This window comes from Arvicola amphibius, chromosome 12 (genome assembly GCF_903992535.2).
Source record: "Arvicola amphibius chromosome 12, mArvAmp1.2, whole genome shotgun sequence".
Taxonomy (NCBI): Eukaryota; Metazoa; Chordata; class Mammalia; order Rodentia; family Cricetidae; genus Arvicola; species Arvicola amphibius.
Window position 1 is genome coordinate 34766306 of NC_052058.2, and position 25732 is coordinate 34792037.

At 46.7% G+C, this 25732-nt stretch overlaps 1 protein-coding gene across 1 annotated transcript in view; it reads left to right on the forward strand.

Annotated features, from left to right (window-relative positions):
• Positions 1-25732, forward strand: part of Grid1 (glutamate ionotropic receptor delta type subunit 1) — a 729852-nt gene that overhangs the window by 134910 nt on the left and 569210 nt on the right. The gene's annotated exons all lie outside the window — the stretch shown is intronic.

The following is a 25732-nucleotide window of genomic DNA, read 5'->3' on the forward strand; positions in this document are numbered from 1 at the left end:
AGGCACTAAAGTTGCCTAGCAACATCACCTTATCATGACAGCTGAAGTTTGAATCATCTTAGAATTTTCAATAAAATATTAATAAACTGCTGGCAGGGATCTGAAGAGCTGCTTACAGGCAGCGGTGGAGGCTGCCTGCCTGGGTCCTCTTGGCATCTTCTCTGAAGGTTGCCCCTCATGCTGGATGCTGGATGCTGGTCCAGCCTTGACTTATTATTTGCATCCACCTCTATCTGCCCTGTTTTAGGGTCTTGGGCTGTGGCAAAGAATGGAAGGAGGGATACCTTAGCCGGTGGGCCTGGGGAAACTGTGTGACTGTGCACGGCTGCTTTGAAGACCTCTTCAGAGGAAGTAAGCATAATTTACTTGCTAGGAAACCACAAGAGTAGGCTTTGGAGAAACCGCTTCATGTTTGGTGACAGCGACTCTGTAAATAGATCAGCTCGAGTCCGGAGATAAAATGGTTTCCATGATTTGTGCTTCAGAAAGGTTTTTCTTGGAGACCATCGCCAGCTTCATGCTATTATGAGACTCACTACTGCAGAAGGGTCTCCCGTGCCCTTCACCTAGTCTTCCTGAGGCTACCACTTTGCTTAGCTGTAGTGCAGCATCTCAATCAGGATTTGACCCTGGGACACCCTGCAAACTCTTCATAGTTTACCAGTGTCCGTGCAGGTGTCCAGTCCAGTCTGCCGTGGGCAGGGATTCCTGTCTGCAGTGTTTATCTTACATGCATGCTTGTGTGGTTACCAGCCGGGATCCAAAGTGGTTCGCTTAAGAATTGCCATGCTAGACCGTTAGAACCACAGTCACCCCAATACCTGGTCAGAGTTGATGGGCACTTGTAAGGCTTGGAAGTCCCCTTAGCTGAGATTTAGATGGAACTATGCAACACTTTAAAGTCCAGCTTTGTCTCCTGGTGAAATAATCCCTTTGCCAAGAATGTAACTAAGAAAAGAAATCAGCATATGTTTGCATTTGCCTAAAGACTCTGCTTCCCTAAGTCTGGGATGCTGTCCTCTGTGCTTGAACAAATAAACTGTTTGGAGCCTTCCAGGAAGAATTGAAAGAGCAAACAGTTACTGTGTTGAAATCAAAATGCAGTAGTGGTGGGGATAATGGTGGCTCAAGGCTCTAGGGATTTTCCTGTCGTGCCCGGGGAACTGGCCTTTCCAACACCTGCTCAGTCTCAGGTCCTGCAGGGGCTGGAGACCTTGTAATAGTACTAATGTGCCCAGGGTATCTCTGAGAAATCAGGCCTTACCCCAGGAAGCAGACCTGGTGGGAGGTGTGGTCACTGCCTGGGTTGGGGCATGTTATACTCTAGGATGCGCAGGCCCTTTCTGGTCTGCTCCTCTCAGGATCTCTGTCCTGCAGACCCCATTCTCTTTGGGGCCTTTTGAGGAGCCACAGCTGCAAGGGCGGGGACAGGAGGCCAGCTCTGTAGCCTGCTCACTGTCTGGTCTTCTGTGATTCCTGGAGACTGAGTGGTGCCTGAGGCGCTTCCAGACCCTGTCCTTCTTCTCACGATACTTTTCACTTCCATGTAACTCACTTAGCAGACCTTCCAGGAAAAGGGTGCTTCCCCCACCTGGGTCCAGCAGAGCTGGCTTCTTAGTCACCTGCCCACCTGTCCTCAGTACACTTGGCTTAGCCTGTCACTAGTGGGGACTTGTCCCTTTTGTCTACTGGACTCCTGCAGAGGTGGTTCTGCCCAGAGGAGTGGCCATATGCTTTTTTTTTCTTTTTCATTGTAGTTCAGCACTGTGCCTGGCACCATATGAATGACAAATTCATGGATGAAGACGTGGGTGTTTCCAATGTTTTTTGAAAAAGACAGAGGAGAGTTGTGGAGAAGGATGAGGGCACTGGGTGGCCTGGCATCTGCTCTTGGATGGGTAGGGAGCTAGGAAGAGTGGTTCATCTTGCAGAAACACTTCTAGCTCATGTTCTTCATCCCACAGCCCCAAAACTGAACAGCCCCCAAAGTGCACCTCTCTGCTCTGATAGGATGCTCTTCCACCTTTCCTGGAGTTGGCTTTAGTTCTTGGCTAAGCCTGCCCTTTATCATTAATCCCGCAAACATGCCCAGTGACATAGCAGCTTTCACCGGATAAATCACTGTGTTGAGAAGAATGTACGTGAGCTCAGGAGCACAAAGCTATGGTTAGGGTGCCGGGAGGCTTTCATGGTATAGGGAGGGACTGGAAGCCCCTCACCGGGTCTGCTGATTGTAGTAGTGCAGCCTGGAAGTGTGTGGAGCACCTCAGAGCTCACCAAAGGCAAAGTCCACCCCAACCTGCCGATGGTGCTGTCCAGGGTCCTGACCCATGTGGTGTTGGTTGCTCTGGAGGTCACAGCTCTTTTATTGCATTCTGTACAGGACCCTGCTGCTTTTGCCCACCCTGGTCATCAACCTCTTAATCTGACAACCTTTGAAGCTAGTTTGTGTCTATAAAAGTTCCTCTGCCACGACTGTTGCTTCTTGGCCTCACTATTCCCTCACAAATACCCCGGCCTGTTTGCCCCCAGAGTCCCATTAGGTAAGCTAAAGTAGACGACGATCACAGCCTCCTCAGCCCTCAGAGTAGCATGTGGTGGACCCACTGGCACTGGAATCCACTGGCCATGGAATGTCCATGTGCCATGGTGGATTCATGTTGCCAGTGTCCCTGTGGTGGTGTAGTTTCAGATGAGCCCAATTAAGAAGCAAATTGTGTGTAAACACTCTTATTCCTCCCCAAGTTAAATGGAAGCAACTTGGGATCTAGAGCCTTTTCAGTGCTGATCTGTAAGTATCTTTACACATTATTTCATTTATGCTACGTTTTACCACCTAAGCAATATGGCTCAGGAGATGCTGTTTGGTGCTAAGGCCCATGCACTTAGCCAAGGTACCATTCTATTTCTTGCTAAGCTTTAGTTTTCTTTCCTGGTGCCCAGTCAATCATAGTCATTGCCAAGCTGGGACTGTGACTTAGAATGGAACCATGGAGCATGTCTCAGGGAGCAGCCCCTCCTTTAGTGAACATCACATACAGACCCTTCCTTTGTGTGTGTGTATGGGGGGGTGAAGATTGATTCTTCCCCATTTCCCCGTCAGTCTCCCTTTAATCTTAGGAAAGTCTTCCCCTGGTAGAACCTGAGGCCAGACCATCTGCATCAAGTGTGAGATCAGAGCAGGAAAGCCCTGAGGGAATTTGGCAGAAAGGCATACTGTCAAACTGGACTTTGAGGATCCCCTGAATGTCCACATGTGAAAGGCTTGGTCCCCACAGGGGTGGTGTTGGGAGGTGCTATGGATGTCCACATGTGAAAGGCTTGGTCCCCACAGGGGTGGTGTTGGGAGGTGCTATGGATGTCCACATGTGAAAGGCTTGGTCCCCACAGGGGTGGTGTTGGGAGGTGCTATGGATCTCTCAGAGGGTAGGTCCTAGAGGAAAGTCCGTCACTCACCAGAGCAAGTCTCTGAGGAAGACTACGGGAACCCCACCTTTGTGTTTGATTCCTCATGTGTGATACAAGCAGTGTCCCCTGTCCTGTTTTTTCCACCATGACTGCTGCACTTCCAGAGATGCAAAGCACCGAGGCTGCCTGATCTTGAACTTATTGCCCATGACTAGGAGCCAAAGCAAACCTTCCTTTTAACATAGAAATTGCCTCAGGTATTTCACTCTGATGACAGAAGTCTGAGTAATACTGGGTGAGAGAGGAGTCTGTATGCATTTGGTTTACAAAATATGAGAGGTGCCATTTGGTACAATTCCATGGAAAACACTCGTGTGCTTGTTGTGACAGCAAAGGGAAAATAGAAGGGAAACTGACATTTGGGATAGAAAATCCATAACATTAAAATACCAAAAGTTTGGATGGAATAGTGCAGAGAACTTTCTGTCTTCATGCTTCAAATGCTGGTGTGTGTGTGTGTGTGCTCGTGCGAGTGTGTGTGTGCATGCGCGTGCATGCATGTGCGTGTACACATGTGTGTGTACACGCACATGCAGGTGCATGCCATTTGCTGATTCACTTGGTAAATATTCATGGAATCTCTACCACATGACACACATTTTCCCTCTTGTTCATTGTAAAGGAAGAAACAGGGTCACTTTTCTCATGTTGCCTGTAACTGGCTTGAAAGCCAGGGCCCAATGTCTCACTTCTAGCATCTCCAGGGTAGGCGGAGTCCTGGAAGGTTGGGAACTGTGATTCTGCAGAAGCAAAGCCTCAAGTCCCTGCCTGAGGGACTACTACATTTGTTTTAAAGTTACCGTGTGTGTGTGTGTGTGTGTGTGTGCACATGTGTGCATATGCGTGCAGATATGTACACTCATGTTTGTGCACACATGACCTGAGGTCAACCTCAGGTGTTTATTTTTTCAATCAAGGTCTGTCACTGGGACTTAAGGCTTTTTGATTAAGCTCCTAGCTAGCCCAAGGACCTGTCTCTGTCCCCCACCCAAGGCTTTCTGTATTGGTGTAGGGGATGGAACTCAGTTCCTTGTGCACTTTACTGACTGAGCCACCTTGACAACCCCTTACAAATCACCCTCACAACACTGGTAGTTATACACGATTGTAATGCATATTCCCAATTAAAATATTAATAATGATAAAAGGAATTCCTGGAACCTAGAGTCCTCAACTCAGATTGTTTTCTATCCTTGTGAGGGGACTGAACTGCAGTATTAATTGCGTGCTAGCCAGTCCCTGGCTATTTGATCGTTCTAGATCCGGTAATAGATGCTGTTTGTTTGGCATCTTTGTGAACCTTGAATATGTGTAATAATGCTTTTGCGGCTGGTTTCCTCAATCTCCACTAGGGCTCTGAGCGTCATCCATTTGATGCAGATATATTAATATTTTTATTGCCTCACATTATATCTAATTTATCTACCTGATCATTAATGGGCACGTGGGTTACTTCCAGGTTTTGGTATTACAAGCAATGCTGTTAAGAACATTTTCATACTTACCTCTTGGTGGTTTGTGATGAGGTTTGAGGATCTATTCTGAGGAGCAGAATTGTGGGACTGCTGGATCAATGCATGTTTTATGGTATTCACATTTAATGAGTCTGTCCCTAAGTGTTCCTTTCTGTATACACTGCCTTTTACCATGCATGTGACTTCTCTATGTCTGCAGGCTCACTGACATCTCCTGTTGTCTGTATATGGAGGATTCTAGTGCAAAATGTTCTATTACTCGGATGCTAATTTCCATTTTCTGTATACGGTCTCTCCACATCTTCACAGGCTATTTTTGTTTTCTCTTCTATGACACGCTTGTTTGTAACTGTTAATTTTTATGCAGAGCCTTTTCTTTGGTGAGTTAAGTGTGGCAAATACTTTCTATCAGTTGCTTGTCTTCATAAACAGAAGGTCTGTATTGTACTGTTGTCAAATGTAGTCATCTTTTTTATGTTCAGCTCTCTTGCCTGTCTTATTTAAGAAGCCCTTCCCTACCCTCATGTCATAATGATAGTTTCTTGCTGAAATCTCATTCTCTCCTTGGAGAAAAGATATTGTCTCCTTGGCATGCTGCCCACATGCCCTAGCCCAAGCAATGCTTAGGTGCTGATGTGTGCTTGCTTCTCCCTGCAGCTGCAGCCAACATCCCTTCCCAGGCGTTGCTGTGACTTAGGACCCATCTAGTTCTTAGTGGTGACTGAGAAAGGTGCACACCCATTTACCACATTCTGTAACAGGGAGGTTAATAAGGTCTTCTTGAAGGAAGATGCTTAAGCAGGTGCATAAGGACAAGTGGAAGTTAGGCAAACAAGGGGAAGTTGGCTCTGGAATGAGTGGGGCGAGTGTTACAGGTAGAGGGAGACCAAGTGAGAAAGCCAGGGATGGGGGAACACCAGAGAGGAGGGAGTGTGTGCATGAGGGCCAGGGATGTGGGGAGCACCAGAGAGGAGGGAGTGTGTGCGTGAGGGCCAGGGATGGGGGGAGCACCAGAGAGGAGGGAGTGTGTGTGTGAGGGCCAGGGATGGGGGGAGCATCAGAGAGGAGGGAGTGTGTGCGTGAGGGCCAGGGTTGGGGGAGCACCAGAGAGGAGGGAGTGTGTGCGTGAGGGCCAGGGATGGGGGGAGCACCAGAGAGGAGGAAGGAGTGTGTGCATGAGGGTCAGGGGCATGGGGGAGCACCAGAGAGGATGAAGAAGAGTGTGTGTGAGGGTCAGAGGCATGAGGGAGCACCAGAGAGGAGGAAGGAGTGTGTGCATGAGGGTCAGGGGCATGGGGGCACCAGAGAGGAGGAAGGAATGTGTACATGAGGGTCAGGGGCATGGGGGAGCACCAGAGAGGAGGAAGGAGTGTGTGCATGAGGGTCAGGGGCATGGGGGAGCACCAGAGAGGAGGAAGGAGTGTGTGCATGAGGGTCAGAGGTGGGGGAAGCATCAGAGAGGAGATTGGAGCGTGTGTGTGGGTTACAGATTGCATGTCTAGATTGCAGGCTGTGGCTAGGGATGAAGCTAGGAAGAGATTGAGAGACCTTACAGACCAGCTCCAAATTCCAGGAAATTCATAGTTCTAGACTTTGCTGCCTCTGCTATGCTCTTGGATTCTGTTTCTTTATATCCAGTATAGATACGTGAGTGCAGATAAAAGGAGACAGACATCCTTTAACCCAGAGTGCTCTGGACCTTCTCTCTCTTCAGGTTCAGATCACTGGCTGCAAACAAAAGGGAGAAACCTATGGTGGGTGGGAACTACAGTCCCGCTGAGGACAAATCTCAGGTCTAGAGTCCACACTGAATTTCCCAGTGAGCCCAACCACTAATCCTTAGCTCCTTACCTGCATGGTCAAGGACAAGAGGGACTTTTGTCCCAGCAGCCCCGCAGTGGTCTGCCCCCACCTCGTGGTGGGTGTGCGCTGCCCCAGACTAGGCAAGCGAGGTGTGTGCACTTGCTTCAGGATGTGCCCAGTGAGTGGCCCAGCCTGATTTCCAAAGTCTGGACACCTGCCTCAGCCGAAGCTGGGTTCAGCACACCACAGGTGGAGTCCTCATTAGTGCGTGAGGACTTGTCGTAGTGTTGTTGGTCACAGAGAGAGGGGCACGAATCTTAGTGTCACTTTTTAGTTATCTGGTTATCTATTCTATGACGTATACATGCAGTGGAAGACAACAGTTTCAAGATGGCAGTCACCTGACAATAGCAGGGTGCAAACTGGGTAGCAATAGCCATTTGCTCTGCAAGCACAAACTCATTGGTGTATGCAGCTCAGCAGATACACACAGCTTCCGGGTATAGATGGCTATCCCTCCACCCCTTCCCCTTACTACTCATGCTTCCTCTCTGAACCCTTAGTTTCTGCTTTTGTGGAAGGTAATTGGAGTTTCTATGCCAAAAGGTAAAGCAGGCAGCAGAGCGTTTAGCGTATGGTAAGGGGCCGTGTGAAGGCGATGAGCCAGAAGTGTGAACCAGGAGTGGCAGTGGCCAGCATTCTTCTTCTCTCACAGTAGTTGGGGCAGATTCAGGGCCCTCAGCACAGCCTTGGCGTAAAGGACTTGGCTCTTTGTCTCTCTGGCTACAGATAGTCCTGGAGGTTAGCAGTTATGTGCCTAGGTGGGGGCAGTCCTGTTGGTTTGAATCCCAGGTCTTTATAGCCTTGTGACATTGGACAAATCTCCCAACCTCTCTGACTATTTAGTGGATGCAGTCTGTATGTGGCTTGAAGATTGGTCATACAAAGGGCTTGGCCTCATGTTATTGCATGCTTGGGACTCAGTGAGACCCTGTACTCAGGAACCTGATTCATCTGTAGCCCAATTGTGGCCCATACTACCCTGGCGTTCCAAAGGTGTCATGGCAAACCTCAAGGGAGCCATTGAGCTCTGGCTTGACTTGTTATGCAGCCTGGAACAAACTATATGTTGGTAGCATTCTTGGTACTTGGTGCGACAGAGAGAGCTTGGAGTCAGCGCTCTCATCTATAGTGTACAGTCCCTGCCCCAAGCTGGGGTCAAATCCCATGTTCTCAAAAGTGTCACTACAGTGTACCAGTGGCTCTGTGGGACACATCTCAGCTGGACAGCCAGACTGACAGTGGTTGCACCTCACCCTTGGTGCCCTCCCATAGTAAACCTCCCTGGAAGAAAGAGGATACCCAGAATCCATGCTGTTCTAACGGGTGCTTCTTGCCAGCAGTGTCTTCGTGCCAGCCCTGGCAGAGCAGACTGGCGGCTTCAAGCGCAATGGCAAGAGTTCTCATGAATAATACCCCTGATCATTACAGCATTAGTTTAAATTGAAGTAATAAATACTCTTTTTTAACAGAAGAAATGAGCAAGTGAGTTTAATTGCTAGGACACCTCCAGAAGAAGTTGGACGGCAACTTTACCAGGACAAGGGTTTGGCGTTTTGTTCTTTGGTCTAATTACAAAGCAGCTGTACTTTGTGGAGTGTTAATTGCAGTGTTTGCCAGAAGATGAAAGTTCATTAGCTCTGGAGTTTCCTTATCCTCACATCAGGTTCCAGAGTGCGTCTGGGGGTGTGAGGAGACGGCTGCTTCAAGCATGGATCCACAGGGGCATGTGAGGCTGTGCTGGCTCTTGCACACACTCATTACGCATCTAGCCCTGAAGAAGTATCCGGATCATGACCTTGGCCAAATCTTTTGCGTTTTCTCTTTTTACACAGCAGCGCTCTAGATGACACACTCACCTGCCAGACCCTCCTCTGGGTCTCACTCTTGTGCATGGGAAGAAGTGTGGACAAGGTGTGTTGATAAGTGTGAAGAAGGCACCGATTGGATGTCGTTCTCAGTGACATTCAATCCACATTGTGTTGTGCGTTGTATCCAGAGTCAGCCATGCCCTTCCGTGCCTTGCTTCTCATGCCATGGGTGGCAGATAACTTCTAGAACAGGTCTTTGCAAACCTTTTCCACACATGATCTCTTTGTGTCTTAGAAATTTATAGAGGTATATAAAATAGTCATGCAAATCAAATATTTACTGACAATAAACTACAAAGAGATTTACTTTTAAAGCTGTTCTGTGCTATACATAGATTTTTACCATTTATTAAAGATGAGTCCAGTTTGTACCTGAGGTAGATTATTGTTACATGAAGAAATATTGGTCTAATATTAGCTACTTACTACAGGACATAGGATGTTTATTTTCAATGTTTTCCAGAGTTCCTAAGTATTTTCATTTTGTACTGGTTAATGTGGTTACAGCTATTTTACATACAGGTAGTACATAATGGCAGAAGTATCTTTATGGATATTTCAGAAAAGGGGAAAACTTTATCCCAGTCTCAAGCAAAAAAACTCACTTTAATGTTTTAAGAAATGAAACTCAAGTCAGAAACGGCAACAGCAATTTCAAAACTGAACACCCTAATGCTGTTGAATCCAAAGGTATACTGGTTTTATATTACCTGCTGAGGAACGCGGCAGAGGAATGTTAAAAGTCCGGGCTTTCCATTGAGCTGTTGCTTTGCTACAGTCAGACACTGCAACGAGCTACAATAGCCTTGATCTGGGATGAGGTGTTTGTGTGATGGTCCTTGATGATATACAGTGATGGCATGCACAGTGCAGAATGTGTGCGTGCGTGCTTGAGTGTGTGTGTGTGTGTGTGTGTGTGTGTGTGTTCGTGTTCGGAACCAAGGCGTTGGGGATATTGTGTGACTCACCGTGGGACAGTGCTCCAGGAACATCTCGAAGGCTTTACACGTTGGATTTTGAGTTAATTTTGGTTGTTGTACATTTAGGAATCTTTTACCATTGCCAGGTTTTCTTGGAACCCTATTGAGGATAACAACCCCCAGGGCAAGGAGCTGTGTGCTCTTTGGTTATTTTGATTATACCTGTGGCCCAGGCCTGGAGAGATGGTGAAGGGGCATCAGGAAGTCAAAGACAGCTTCAGCTACGTTGCTTGTTTGAGGACAAAACTAGAAATCAAAGCAACGAAAATAAAGCTATGTTGTAGGATGCCCATCTTTTAGCCTAGTACTGGGCAAGAACCTCTGATTTGAGATTTTTCTTCATTTCTTGAGAAAGGATGCCAGCTGATGGCACATGACTAAGAAACGTGGGGTGTCCAGGTTTCTCTTGCTTGCTATTCAGCACTTATGGGACTGAGTAAGGACTGTTAGGCACACTGGATCTTGGTTAGCCTGGGGCAAGACAATGTTTCTTGAATCTCTTTAGGAGCATTGGTTCCTGTGGAGGCAGAAAGCCTGGGAACACCCTAAGATGTTTCCTTGTTTTTCCTAAAGGTCCTTGGTGACTCTCGGAACTTGTAGTTATCCAATGGGAGAAATGGCCGCTATCTTGCCCAGCTCCCTGCCATTTGCTCTCTTCCCTGAAGCACCCTGATACTCCTCAGATACTCCAGGCACACCCTGCCTCAGGAGTGATGTCTGCCTGTGCCTTCTGCCCAGGACACTCCCTACCTACCCACATCCATAGGCAATTCTTCTGCTTTGGGGCTGTATTTCCACTTGACACTCCTTCTCCCTTATTTCTTTATGTATTTACTTTGTTTTCAATGTCTTTCATTATCTAAAATGTGAATAATGCGGTTTATTTTAAAATAGTTTGTTATTTTAAATTGACATGTAATTATACTTATTTGTGGGGCACATGTGACATTTATACACATGTATATGATGTTTTGATGATCAGAATAGAGTAATTGGAGTATCCATTTCCTGGCATGAATATTACCAAAGAAATTATGATGCCATTTATCATTTATTTGTGTTAGGAGCATTAAAGCTCACTCTCTACAAGTGATTCTGAAGTTTACAATTAGTTGTTGTTGACCCCAGTTATTCTTTTATGACAGAGGACAATATTCTTGCTATTCACCTCCATCAGGTAAGATTTTAATATTTTGATGTTGAAGAATGCTGCATTTGTACCATTTAGTACAGCAGCTGAAACTTGGTAGGTGCTCATTAAATATGTAGTGAGTGAATGGATTAATTAGTGTCTTGACCTGGCACACTGTCTTTTTATTTTCCTAAGAAGCATATTCTTTTGTGATGCTGAGGACCAAACACAGAACTTTACATAGTATTGGTAAGTCGTCTAACCCTGAGCTCTGCCCTACCCAGACATTTTCTTTCTTTACTTGAGATTTCTAGTTACAACTATAATACCTACCTTTTACCATATCTGGGGACTTCTGAGGGAAGCACCCTGCCCTACCCTTCCCATCTTCTGCAGAAAAGGACCCCCAGGATGACACCACCCGGGAAAGATCGTCCCCAGTTCCCTGGGCACAATGAGTGGAGAAACTGTCGATATCACAGTATGAGGGCGGTGCTGCTGCTGAGGTCTGGCTGATCAGTGTGGCTACTCTCCCAGGACTTGGTTCCATCTTGACTTGACTTTTTCCTGGGCCAAGCTGATGACTCTGTCTGGTATTTCATTTTCTCATTTTGGTAGTGAGGATAATAAAAATGCCCACCTCAGAGGGCTCTTCTGAAGCTGAAATGAAATGACGGATTTGAGAGTGACACAGGTCCCTGTGGTCACAGACAGTTTCTCATTTTCTCACTCCCCCTCATAGCCAGGCTGCTCTGAGCACTCAGCCTGTGGTTCAGGTGGGCACACAAACACTGAGCAGAGCACTCTGGGAGGCTTGGTCTGGCGCCCTGTCACTTCCCATGAAGGCTCAAGGTGTTCTGAATTACCAGGGTGAGGGGCTGAGGCGATGTCTCAGTGGCCAAAGTTCTTGCTGCTTAAACACAAGGACATGAATTCTGTTCCTAGCAGCCACGTGAAGTCAACACAGTGGTACACATCACATCCACAACCCCAGTTCTGGGTAGGGAGGAATACAAGTGGATGGGAGGACAGGGCTTGCTGGCCAGCTCATCTAGTAATATGAAGCCAGACGTTTTTGATTTTGGTGGCAGCTTCCCACCAAAGTCTGTGTGTAAGCTTTGGTAGGGGTGATGCAGCCACTGAGCACCAGAAGGTAGGGGCCCACCTTGATGAGGCCATTTCTACCTGGGCAGCATCGCGTTTCTTCCGCCAGCCTCTAGGAACCCACTTCCTGGCTGGGAGTTAGCTTATAACGAGTCTGGCCTGGCAGCCGGTGATGTGTGTAGGAGGGCTGGGGCTGGGGTTCGAGGCCAACTTCGGTGGGCCACAGGAACGTGGACAAGTGCCTTTTGAGTTTGTGGGTGACTGTTTTGGTTACAGTCTCCCCTTGCTTGTCCACACAGCCAGAGTTGATCTGTGGGTGCTTCTGACAACGCTGAGAGAGGCGGTGAGGTTAAGACCCAGCACACTTAGGAAAACAAGACTGGCCTCGGCTGGGAGAGGCTGTGCACAGTGTGTTGGCTGAGAGGGTGATGGGTTCACCTGTGGCCACATGCTCAGGGAAGCAGGACAGAAAGTGGTAAGAATGGCAGTTAGAGGGAGATAGTGCGCACGGCAGCCAGTAAAGAGGAGAGTTGGATTCGGCTTTTCTTCAGGCAGACCTCTCATGGCCTTGCCTATGCCGGCCTGGAGCTTTCTGTTGCAGGTGGGGGTTGTAGAGCCCTAGGTGGCTCCTCTGTGTGAGTTTCTCTGCCTGGTACAAACGTCCTGGCATCTGTGCCTGTCAGGCGTCCGCGCCGACATCCATAGCTGCTCGCTGAGCACAGCACCACATGGCTGTGTAGCCCGCTTCCCTTGGCCGTGCAGCCATGGATAGCTGGTGCTTGGGGACTTAGAGGGCGGCAGGCACATAGGATCAGCGCCGCCTTGGCCTGACAACGTGAGCTAGACACTGTCTACGACACAGGCTGTGACATGCGCCACCAAGCTGCTTTGGTGCTCGGCACAGTTTTGTGAGCGTTTAGGGAGCCCTGATGAACTGAAGAGGGCCAATCTGTAGTGGAGGACAATTGGGGATGTCAGGTACCTTGTGTTTCTAGGGTGATAGGAACATGAAGAATATTCTATTTTTTTTTTACTTTTGGCTTTGAAATGGTTTACTGTTTTGTAAGTAGTTCACAAAATTATATATATATTATATATAATATACATACACACAAACACACACACGCACACGCACACACACACACACACACACACACACACACACACACACACACACATTTTGAGACAGGGTTTCTCTGTAGCTTTGGAGCCTGCCCTGGAACTAACTCTTGTAGACCAGGCTGGCGTCGAACTCACAGAGATTCACCTGCCTCTGCCTCCCGAGTGCTGGGATTAAAGGCATGCACTGCCACAACCTGGATCACAAAATATGATATTCTTGCTGGAACAAATTTCATTTGAAAAGTAAGTTCCCTACCTCCTTATCTTCCTCTCCAAAGGGAATAAGGGAACTTCCTGGGCAATGCATCATGGATACATGGGTATCCCCACTCCTAGACATGGCACAGTACACAAATAGGCAAGATGATGTTTCCTGTATTTTAAAAAGATTTGTTTTGTTCTGTGTTTGTGCATGTGTGCATGAGTACCCCCCGGTGTGTGTGTGTGTGTGTGTGTGTGTGTGTGTGTGTGTATGTGTGTCTGTCTGTCTGTCTGTCTGTCTGTCTTTCTGTCTGTGCAGGCTCCAGAGGAAGTCAGAGGAGGGTGTTGGTTCCCCCGGAGTGCCGTGAACTGGACTCCAGTCCGCTGCAGAGCAGCAAGGGCACTTAACTGCTTAACCGTGATGTCTGCATCCCCACCTGTACTGTTTTGAGACCTTTCTGACTTGGACTTCTGGGCTCAGCTCCGCGCCCCTGGCTTGTTTCTCTCCCCTGCTGCATATTTGCTGCTCCGCATCCCGTCAGGTGGACAACTGTGGTCTTTGTCCCTTTCGCTGGTTCAGCAGCATCTCGTTTCTTGCTGGCGCACAATGCCATGGCGCACCCCTGAATAGACATCTCTGTAGCATATGTCTCTGGGGTTAGTTGCTGGATTACAGCAACACTCTTTTCAAAGTAGAAGATCATAATAAGGTGTTGAGATGCCAGTTGCCAAAATAAGGCAGCGGGAGGAGAACAAGCCCTGCTCTTGTTTTTCTGCAGGACTCAAAGGATGAGGACTTTGGGGGTGCCATATTGGTGAGGAGACACGTCACCAGGCAGATTCTTGTTTTTCTCCAAAACTCAGAGGATGAGAACTTTGAAGGTGCTATATTGATGAGGAGACACATCACCAGGCAGAAAGTTAAACACAACAGACAAAGCCTGAGAACCAGATGAGGCGAAATCAAGGATTCTCTGGTCTGAAGTAGCTGGGAGAGAAGCAGGTTCAGGACAGTCACCTGTAGTAGCATTGCAGGTGGTGAGGAGAGGCGGTCCCTGTGTGTCCTACCCTTAGGGACCACATCTCTTTACGATGGTGGAGCCAAACTGACATGAGGTGCTGGAGGAGCGGTGCTGAGGTCTCACACATTGCAGCCCTGTGCTAAGGGCTGATGTAAACACACAGATCTAGACCAAGCTGAGTAGCCCAGGCTCAGCACCCGGACACATGGGGAACTAATGTAGGGAATAGAATCAAAACATGTCCAAGGATGGTTAGAGATAGTCTAAGCTGAAACAACAGGCTTCCTCTATGGGCTGTGGCAGGAAAGGTGCTGAGCGCTGGCCACGCACTGGGGAACGTCTTGGGCCAGTGGTCACATGAACGTCAAGTCCTGACAGAAGGCACGGGCTTTGCCTCGCTGCACCTGGAGGCTTACCAGAGACCCTGGGTTCAGCGTCACCGATGGTTCACAAACAGACGACGTGTCCTGCGGAACAAGGACTAAAACATTCGCTGTGGAGCTGCTCCGTGCCAGGCCCAGCCCGCTCCCCATCTCAGTCTCACAGCCACTCAGCAGGGTGGGCCTCTGCCAGCAGCGCCTCTAGTCTCCAGCTGCCAGTGAGGATTTAAATCACAAACACTTACTCTCACCCTCCTGACTGCACCCCTCCCCGCCCCACGAGCTACAGGTGGGTGTGTTCTGGGCACAGTGCCCCGGCATGCAGAGGGAGGCAGGGGATGGGTAGGGTAGTATCTGAGGGTATGCTGGAGTTTGAAGGGGAGGCATTTTTCCGACTGTCATGCCTTCTTATATTCTTTCTGCCTCTTGTCACCCCACGTTGATCATTCACACTGGGTCAGTCACAGCGCAGAGCCAACGGGCTGAGGCCTTAGGCTTGCTTAGTGTTAGGAGAGGCACATGGCTCTCTGGTTTTGCCAGTGTCACTGTCGACTCTTATCCTTTAGATGGAACTCTGCTAGGCTCTGGAAAATTCCCACTTTTTAGTTGTAAGGAAAATAAGCATGTCGCACATAGGTACATAGATCAGCCGCGATGCATGCACACAGATTGCTCTACAACCATCACTCTCACCCGTCTCTAGAAGTTTCTGCTATTGTCCAGCTGATACTCAGCTGCTCGGTTCGGGCCCTGGCGACTGTCGTTCTCTTTGTCTCTATGCACGTGACTGTCCTAGGCTCCTGCGCTGACATTGGTTCAATCGTCTCTTCTGAGTGACCGATGTGGGCCTGCCTGGGCACCAGGTATTACAGGTCCCTTGCTGGCTCATGAAGGTCTCGGGATGGGGGAGACGAGAGGCTAGGAAAGGATTTGGAATCATATTTGTTCTTTTATCACTGCTTCTTTCATGTAGCATAATCCTCTGAAGCTTCATCCATGTTGCGGTATGTGCCAGCTCCTTTTAAGGATGGACCACACCCAACTCATTCATCTATCCTGCCCTGGACACTTAGGGTGCTCCATCCTTCTGTATACTGAGCTTTCTTAGCCCTTTGAGAGTGTATCTCTAGAGCCTCTTGGGTGACCATGTGGAAGTGCCCTATGTTGGTGTACATGCATGCGCTGTGGATTTATGTGCCACACCTCTTAGAGAGCATCCACTCATTCCCCAACATGCCTTCAAACTCACTTTTCTTAAACTCATTGCCTGATTATACCTTGCAAGGCCCTTCCTCCAGAAGTTCAGGCCCCTTTGTATATCTAATTCCCCACTCTCCCAGCTTCTTTTCTCATCTCTCCTGTGTCCCAGTGATGTAGCAGTGTTAGCTGGAGCTCAAGCATGGAAACAACTTTTATTCCATCTCTTGGAGAATGGAAATCCTGGCAGATATTAGCACAGATGAGGAGGAAGAAATGGTCAAATCTGCATGTTGGAGGGATGAGTGGAAGAAATGGTCCTAGAGCCATTGCAAGAACTGAAACCTCATAGAAGCACCACCTCAAAGGGGGCTGGCAGCAAGAGGAAGACCTAGCCACAGTCCTAGGCACTTAGAGTGGCAGTGAATTGCTTGTTTTCTTCCCTCTTCATGTGGTATCTTTACTTTCTTATTGATGGTTGTAACTGGATGGTAACTGAGTTTAGGGTGTGGAGTTTTATTTTCTTCTTTCTTGGAGCAGAAAAATCAGCATTTCACAGGGGAAGCCAGGGATAGGTGTAGGGTACACTAGCTGAGACTTCTGTTCCCAAGGACTTGCTTTCCAGCTCCTGCTTTGCCCTCCCCAAGTGCCTTACTGTCCGGTCCTCTGTCGTCTAGACTCCTTGTTTGAAAGCCTCATACTTCCAGCTCCCTGCTAGACAGGCTGTCTTTCCTCTGAGCTCCACAGTCCTTTCTGTGTGTCTAACACCAGGTCACTGGGTTATAATCACCACATATATATACACACACCTCTGGGCATAAATCTCTTGTAGGGCATAAATCATAAATCTTGTGCTCATGGCTTTGAAACCCTGGCACTGCATGCTGGACCTTATGCATACAGCCCTCAGCAGAAGCCACTGTATATGGTAACAGATGGGATGGGGATAGAGGAAGTGAGATGTTCAAAGGTCTGGGGAATGCGTGAGTGTGTGTACGTGAGTGTGTGTACACTCGTGTGAGCGTGCGCGTGTGTGTGCGCACACGCACACACACATGCATGCACGCACACACACACATGCTCACACACCTGTGTATTCCCATACACTTCAGGTGCTTGTGGTAATTAAATTCAGAGGCGCAGATGAATGTACTCTGTGGCTAGCTATGAATCTTGCTAACAGCCACGAAGAAAGATCAATAAATTTGTCTCCATTCTAAGCTGACATAGATAACTGGAGGGCCAAGGGCAGCTCAGGGTGAAATTCTTTTCGTGCTTTCTTATTAGCCAGGCTCATGTGGGGCAAGGAGGTTGGGGGGGGGGGGAAGAGTGACACACCGTGTGCCCTGCAAACCTATAGGATAGGGCTGGGACCTGTGGTGTCCTTGGGACTTCCTTGAGCCCTCAGATCTTCTTGTTGTACCCAAGGACCCTGACTGCACCTGACTGCAACAGGAAGCTCTGTCTCAGCTTCACGCAGACTCTTGCACAGGGCACAGACCCACAGCAAGGTCAGAGAGTTAGTGAGATCCATGCTATGTCTAGCACAGTGCCTAGCACACTTGGGTTGAGTGCTGTTATTAGTTATTTTCCCCCCACAGAGTTGCAGTTGTAGGCATAGTGAATATGTGTCCCACAGCCACAGGTTAGTTTTGCTAGCCTGCTGGTGCCTCAAGAGCCAGAGGACTACTCTAAATGCTTGTCTCCATCGTTCCCAAACATCATGGCTTAGTTAGAAGGACAGGTAGTGTGGGCAGCTTGGTAGGGTGGGAGATGTGGCAGGCCAGGCTTAGCAGGTCTCTCTTAGTGGGCTGCAGCTTTCATTTTTTTCCATGTGGGTTGCTTCTTGGTGGGGAGTGGGGAGGTGGGGGAACTGGTTTCCCCCTAGGGGTGGTAGCTGCGTCCTTGTGAACCTAAGGATGGCCATTGGCACAACAGAACAGACGTTCTACCCATGTGAGGCCATCTGCCCCTGCACTCCATGAGCGACCTTGCAGGGGTTTGGTATAGGGACTGGAGTAGGGTTTAGATTCAGGTAGGCTTTTCTGTTTCCTGCCTAGGTACCACTGAGTTATCCTTTAATCTGTGCAACGAGGAATGGATACCCCATTTGCTCTAGCACACATAGAGGTCACACACACTCATTCTTCCGTTTACTTTGTTGTGTTGTCACTTATATGTCACTCATCATTGTTCCTAGATAGTTTTCTAGGCTCTGCAAAGGATGGGCAGGGCCTGGAGTCCTGGTGTCTCTACCTACCTAGCCTGTCTCTGTTCTGCCAACCACCCAACTACTGTTCCTCAGGTGTGGCCGTTCCTCTGGGTTGGGGCTCATTTCCCTTCTAGTAGTTAGGCTGAGGGGGTGATCCTCTTGGCACTGACATCTCTAGCCATGTGTCTTATTTAGCAGCTGTGACAAGAAGCTCAGTAGGAGATGGGTGGTGGGGGCTTCTTGAATTATTCCTCCCCTGGAGCTGTTGTATGGAAATGAACCGATAATGGCCAATTCTGTGTGCAAATCAGCTTCAAGCTTAGCTTAGCTGAACAGGCTTGATGCATCCTGCACTATAAATACCTCTCCGGGAACTAGGGCAGTCCTGAGCATGGCCCCAGCACTGCACAGCTGCCAGGCAGATTCATTCTTCTTTTGTGGACTCCAGCATTCTGGCTGTTCCTGGGCAATCTCACTTTTCCTGGCCTACCTAGCCCAGTGCTTGTCCCCTGGAGTGTATTTATTAGTTCTCACCAGACCCTGGGTAGACACAGTTTCCAACAGTGAGAACAACTGAGCACTCCGGCTCTGGTGCAGCCTCTCTTGAGTTCTAATCTCTCCAGTCTTCCCAGTTATTGTGAAGTTGAGTTGCCTGTGGGCATCTACATTGCAGCCTTCTCTGAAAACGGGAGGAACTGACACTGTGGGAGAGCACTTAACATGGAGAGAGGACCTAACCCAGCACACAGAAGGCACCTAACATGGAGAGAGGACCTAGCCCAGCACACAGAAGGCACCTAACATGGAGAGAGGACCTAGTCCAGCACACAGAAGGTCTGCAACAGTTCTTTGATCTTATTGGTCACTCCATTGTGTCAATAGTGAAGCCTCAGCAAGGTCCAGTAACTTCTCTGAGCTCCCAAATCAGCATGCAGAGCAGATCATCAAACCGCACTTTCCCTACAGCAACGCTCAAGAGAAAGGTCTCAGCAAGGCTCTCTGAGGCCTTGTTCCTGAAAGGCTAAGATGATAGACTCTGGAATATTCACCAAATCTGTGTCTCCTGCTTGTGCATTTAAAGTTAACCCACCCAAACAGGTGGGGGACCCTCAGCTCAGTTTACATTCCTCTAAATAAGTCAATCTGATGTGCTGAACTCTTATGGCTTCATGAACCTCTGAGCTCTGTGTTTGTGGGTGCTTATTTCAAGTCCTGGGGTGTCACTCAGAAATAGGGATAGAACGAGGCACTTAATGAGCTGTTGATGTATGGTACATATAAAATCCCCAACAAAACTTTAGCAATAGTATATAAACAGGACAAGGTCAACTTTGTCCAGGGATGCAAGGATGGTTTGATATTAAAAGTCAAATCCTGTGATTTATCATGACAGCAACATTGAGCTTAGTATTTAGAAATGGAACTTTTTAAATTGTCCTAACAGTCTTTAAAGAAGTTTTTTGGCCACATTTTTTTTTCAGATGGGGAAGCCGAGCTCAGATAAATTATTGAGTTATACTAAGAACACCTGGCAAGGAAGGCAAAAGCTGCTGGTCATGTGGCTTCAAGTTGCATTAACATTAACACTTAGAGAAGCAGAAGGTCCTCAAATTAGTTCCTTATCATCCACCCAAGAAGCTAGAAAAATAGATAAAATGAAATCCAAAATAAGAAAGGGCAGGGTGGAAACAATAAAATAGAAAACAGAAAAGCAATATAAAAAAGAAATGGAAACCAAAGCTTTTGTTCATGAAGACAAAATTGATAAGTCTCTAGACCAGTGAATTAGGAGAAATAAAACGATCTACCCACCCACCCACCAATCAACAGCAATATCCTCTAGAGAGAGAAGACATACTGCTCTACAGCAAGAGAGAAGAGTATTGACACCTCTGTAGATGTCACAGACATTAAAATCCCCAGAAAGGTATCCTATGAAAACTAGCATGCTAACTGATCTGACGACTGACCTGAAATTGGCAATCCTTGAAGGTCATAAGTTGGGAAAACATACTAAATAAGAAATAGAAAACCTGAGGAGTTATATTACTGTTATAGAAACTGGACATGGAGTTGAAAGTACCCCAAAGAAAACCTCAGAACTGGGTGTGTTCCCTGTTGACCTCAGGGTCAAGAAACAGGTATTACTGACATACACATCCTCCAGAAAATTGAACAGAGGAGAATACTTCCCCAAAGATTCCTATAAGACCAGTGTTATCCCTGTAGTAAAATGGACCAAAATATTTAAACCAATCTAGACTGGTCTCCTTCATACATCCCTAGTCATCAGAGAAATGCAAATCAAAACAACCCTGAGATTCCATCTTATACCCATAAGAATGGCCAAGATCAAAAACACTGATGACAACTTATGCTGGAGAGGTTGTGGGGTAAATGGAACACTCCTGCATTGCTGGTGGGACTGTAAGCTGGTACAGCCCCTTTGGATGTCAGTGTGGCGATTTCTCAGAAAATTAGAAATCCTCAAGACCCAGTAATACCACTTTTTTGGTGTATATTCAAAGGATGCTCAATCGTGCCACAAGGCCATGTGCTCAACTATGTTCATAGCAGCATTGTTTGTCATAGCCAGAACCTGAAAACAACCTAAATGCCCCTCGACTGAAGAATGGATAAGGAAAATGTGGTATATTTACACAATGAAGTATTATACAGCAAAACAATAACATCTTGAATTTTGCAGGAAAATGGATGGAGCTAGAAAACATCATATTGAATGAGGTAACCCAGACCCAGAAAGACGATTATCACATGTACTTACTCATAAGTGGTTTTTAAACATAAAGCAAAGAAATCACACGAATCACAATCACAGAGAACCTAGACAACAATGAGGACCGTAAGAGAGACATACATAGATCTAATCTACATGGGTAGTAGAAAAAGACAAGATCTCCTGAGTAAATTGGAAGCATGGGAACCTTGGGAGAGGGTTGAAGGGGAGGGGAGAGGCAGAGAAAAATGTAGAGCTCAATAAAAATCAGTAAGAAAACATCAATAAAACATTTCAGTAGTATCTAGTTTGATATTAAAAGTTAAATCCTGTGATTTTTTTTCATGGTAATAGATTTCTAAAGAAAACCCTCATGATTATGTTGTAGCAAAATACATGTTAAAAGATCTGGCATCTCAGAGGAAAAGATACATAGGGATTTGTAGACTCTTCAACCAGGACAAGAGCATGTGTATAACCTAGAGGTAGTACCATATATAGTGAAGATAACCCAAATATCTTCCCTCAGGATAAGGTACTTAAGAGTGTGTCTACTCTTATACATTTTTGAACATTTTGCATAAGTTTTTTCAGTGAAATCAAGTAAGAGAAAGAAATAAAATGCAGAAAAATTAGAAAGGAAATCCTAAAACATTTACTCTACTGAACATATGGTCATATATCTTGAAGTTCAATGGGATCCATGAAAAAACTATTGGGATTATCAAGTGAACTTAATATCATTGCAGTATAGAAATTAATACACAGAAATAAATTGTGGGAGTATAAATAGATAAATAAATAGTACTATTTATATAATAGCACAAAAATCTGAGCTTCTTAGTGATAGGTTACACAAAAATCAACAAGACCCTTACACATACAAAACTATAAGCCAAAGCCGAAGTTGTAGATGCCCACATGGAGAGGCACACTGTGTTCACAGACCGAGAGGCTTACTACTCTTTAAATGCCATCTGCACCCACATTAATTTCTAGATTTAGTGCAATCCCAGTGAAACCCTGGCATATGTTTTAAGGGGTAGAAATTGATAAGCTGTCTTTACAGTTTGTGTAAAGATGTAAAGCACTTAGAATAGTCAAGACTGTTTTGCAAAAGAAGACTACAGAGAGCTAATGCTCTGAATCTCTGGAACATTAAAATCCTACAGCAACCAAACTGCTATGGTATGAGCGTAGATAAAGAATGGTTAGAACAGAATAGATGGTGTAAAAATCATCTGCCTCTTCCATGAACAATCAGTTTTCAACAAAGTTACAACGGCAGTTCAGTGAAGAAGGAAGTCTTGCAACAAATGGTGCCAAAACAATTGAGTATCTGCACGGATGGAAGAGCACCTCAGTAGCCCCCACACCAGTGTAAACTCAACCATAAAATGACTAGGAGAATACAGAAGGCAATGGTTTTGATCTTTCGTGAGGCAAGTCTTGTTAGACCAAACACCAAATGCACAGTACATGAAAGAAAAATAAAATTGGTAAACTAGATTTCATTACAATTAGGAGCTTCAACTTGTTTGTTGGAAGAAACTATTAGGAGTATAAAAAGAGGGAAAAATATTTACAGATCACATATCTGATAGAGGATGTGGGACATGTTAGTAACTCTTCAGATCCAATAATAACATAATGAAAAAATGAACAGAATATTTGAATAAATACTGTGCCCAAAAGCATATATGGATGGCAAAATACTGCATAGAAAGATGTACATTATTATTACCATTGGAACAAAATTAACACGGCTATGAAATGCTACTATATCGCTCCTCAAATTGCTGAAATAATAGTAATAAAAATAATGGCTATGTCAAGTCCACAAGACATGGAGCAGCTGTGGAGCGGCTGTGGAGCAGCTGTGGAACAATCCTGCATTGTGCTGCTGATTTGTAAAATGACACCACCACTTTGGAGAACAGTTTGTCAGTTTCTTGAAAAGTTAAACATATACCTGCCACATGAGTCATTCAGATCCCAGGTATTTACTCAGGAGGAACGCAAGCACAATTCGCACAGAGATGCTTGCAATTGCTTAACTTGTAATATTTCTGAACCTCAAGCTAAAATGTCCTGGAACAAGTGAATGGGTAAATGAATTGAGTATGTCTTTATGATGGATAAGATGGAATCAGTTACTAGTACAAGGAGTGACATGGGTCATTTTCAGAAGAATTAGGAATGAAAGCAAATAGTCAGAGTACACACTGCACTTACAGAAACTCTAGAATAGCATAATCTTGTAAGAAAGCTACAGTGATAGATTGGAGATCAGTGCTTGCTTAGGGACCTGAGTTGGGGACTAGGTGGGACAGAAGGGAAAAACATGAACACAAGAAAATGTATGATGAGTATGTTCACTGTCCTGATTGTAGCCATTCATATGCTGAAAATGCAATTTACCATGCCCATTACACCTCAATAAGGCTGTTAAACAGATTCCACTGCCTTTCCCAGCACCATACTGCCTGCCACGGGGGCTCTGTTTCTGTACCACAGAAACACCATCATGCTCGGGTTCACTCAGACAACCGCATATCCCTTGCAGTTTCCAAGGGCTTGTTAGAGGAGCTGTGTTTGTAACATCCATCACATACGGGAGCCATGCCAGCATGAAGAATTCCTGTCACACGCCGGAGAGAGAGGGGGCGGAGCAGTCAGGATTATGTTGTAAGCAGGAGCTCCAAATGCAATAAGCAATTCAGCTAATAGTCCTTGACATGGGCTACAAAGGAAGCTAAGTGAATTGTGATCTTCTCAACGCTGACGTCATGGCTTTTGATCTGCATGTTACAGTTTTCTTCCTTTATCGCCCCTCTGCATTTGAGTTGATTAGCAAGTCTCTGGCCCATTTGGGAGCCACCAGGCGGGGGACAGATTAGTGTGTTGGTCATGGAACAGTGGTAGGGAGAAGTCCATCAGATGGGCCCAGACATCCTGGTAATTAGCATGCTCCAAACACCAGGCTGCTGCACTGGGCCAGCCTTGGCTGGTCTCACTGTGGTGCAGTTTGATCTTTTCTACAAAGAAATTCATTTGTGGCGATCAATGGGGAGCAGTGTGGAGGTTCCTTCACTGCTGCCTCATGCCTTCATGGCCCAGAGTCTCCCCCTGCATTGGACACAGAGGTGTCCATGCCTGCTTTTCAGGGCCAGTGGGTAGCATCCTTAGGACAAGGTTTCTTGGAAATGCCCACAAACCAGGAATTTTGAACACCTGCAGTCTCGCCCCACAACTGTTGTGAAGACTGAGGACCTGACTGCAGAGAAAGGATGTCAGGGGCCAGTGCAGAGAGACAGAAATGACTGAGTGAAGCCCGTTACTGGGCCCTTCATTTGCACTCGACCTGTGCCAACAGCTTCTAAACACAGAAGCAAAAGACTACCAATCTATATATGCCCTCTAAGTATTCACTGTGTGCCTTCTAAATGCCAGGCTAGGTTCTAGGCTGTGGGAGCTCACACAAGGCAGGTTTCTGGGCTCATCAACTAGTTAAGGAGACAGAGAGATATGCAAGGAAGCCAACCAGAAAAGTAGCATTAGTAGCTCAGTCTTGTCATTGCTTAATGTCCCCTGGTATGCATGACACCCTCTGATTCAAAGGTTCCTTTACCTGGTTCCTAGTGTCTGTAATAGTGCATTGAAATGGTCTGAGGAGAGAGAGAATGAGAAAGAGAGAGAAAGAGAGAGAGAGAGAGAGAATGAATATGAATGTGTGTATGTGTGTGTGTTCATGCACATGTTTCTGTTTCTTTATTCTTTTTGGTGCTAGGAATAAAGCCAGGGCTTCACACATGGCTAGGCAACTGCTTTGCTATTGGGACACATTCTCAGGCTCATGTTTCTGTTTTTATCTCTGAGGACATGCGCTCTCTTATATTTTTGCTGTGAGCCTAGCCTTTAACGGCCGAGCCATCTCCAGCCCGACATGCACGCTCTCTACCAGATGTCCAGTGTGTCTGTGTTCAAGGAAGGAAACATGGGTGACTCCAAAAGCTTCATATTCTCATGGACACAAATGTCCACTTCTTTCTCTGGACCTTCTCCTTTCTAGAGAGAACATTCATGGCTTAAATCTAGAGCTTGTTCTCAGGAGGTGGAGTGAGCTCTAGAAGTGCTGGTGTCTGCCTGAAGCCCACAGACACTGGACCTTAGGGCAGTGGGAGAAGGCCAGGAGAGGTGTACTTGGCTTCTCCCATGAAGCTCCCATGTACCTGGGCTTCTGCTCCAGCCCTTCTCTTCTGGGATGGCCACCCTGCACTGCAAATGGTTATTAACCACACCTTGACTTCTGTGGTCAATTAGGTTCTAATTACATTTGAGGCATAATCAGTATGGAACCCCAGAGTCTCTCCCTTTGCAAAGAGTGATATTGTCACATCTGCTTAAGCAGGACTCTGGGCCCTTCAGTCATCTTGGTCTCTGTGCTATTCATCAGTTAGTTGGCATGAAGGAGAGGTAGTTGAGGTTATCCCGTCAACCTCTTGGTTCTCTCTGGTGTCCTTCATTTGTAATAGCTGAAATTTCTTTTTGTGGGCTCATTGAATGGTATCCTTGCCCAGGGTCACAACCTAGAATGCCCTTCCTTTAGTCCAGCCGGCCCTGCAGGCCATAGGTACCCACATTGCCTTTGTGCAGGAGCTTAGTGGTTCCTGAGGCCCGTAATTGTGACTCCAGTCCTCGCTGTGGGGACTTCTAGAGCCTGTGAAGCTCCTGTCTCTGTGCCTCATGGGGCCCGGGTGAGGTGGATGTGAAGTTGGTGTGAAGGTGCTCTTCTCCCTTGGCAGGAAGCTGCAGGTGAGGGAAAGAGGTTCCTTCAGGATCTCCCATGAGAAGGATCAGGTCATGGCCTTTCATTGTTAGACCTCTCAATTAAAGATCTTAATGAATGTGTCTGTAGACACAATACACTATTTTTGAGCTGGGGAGAGTTCTTGTAATTGACAGACT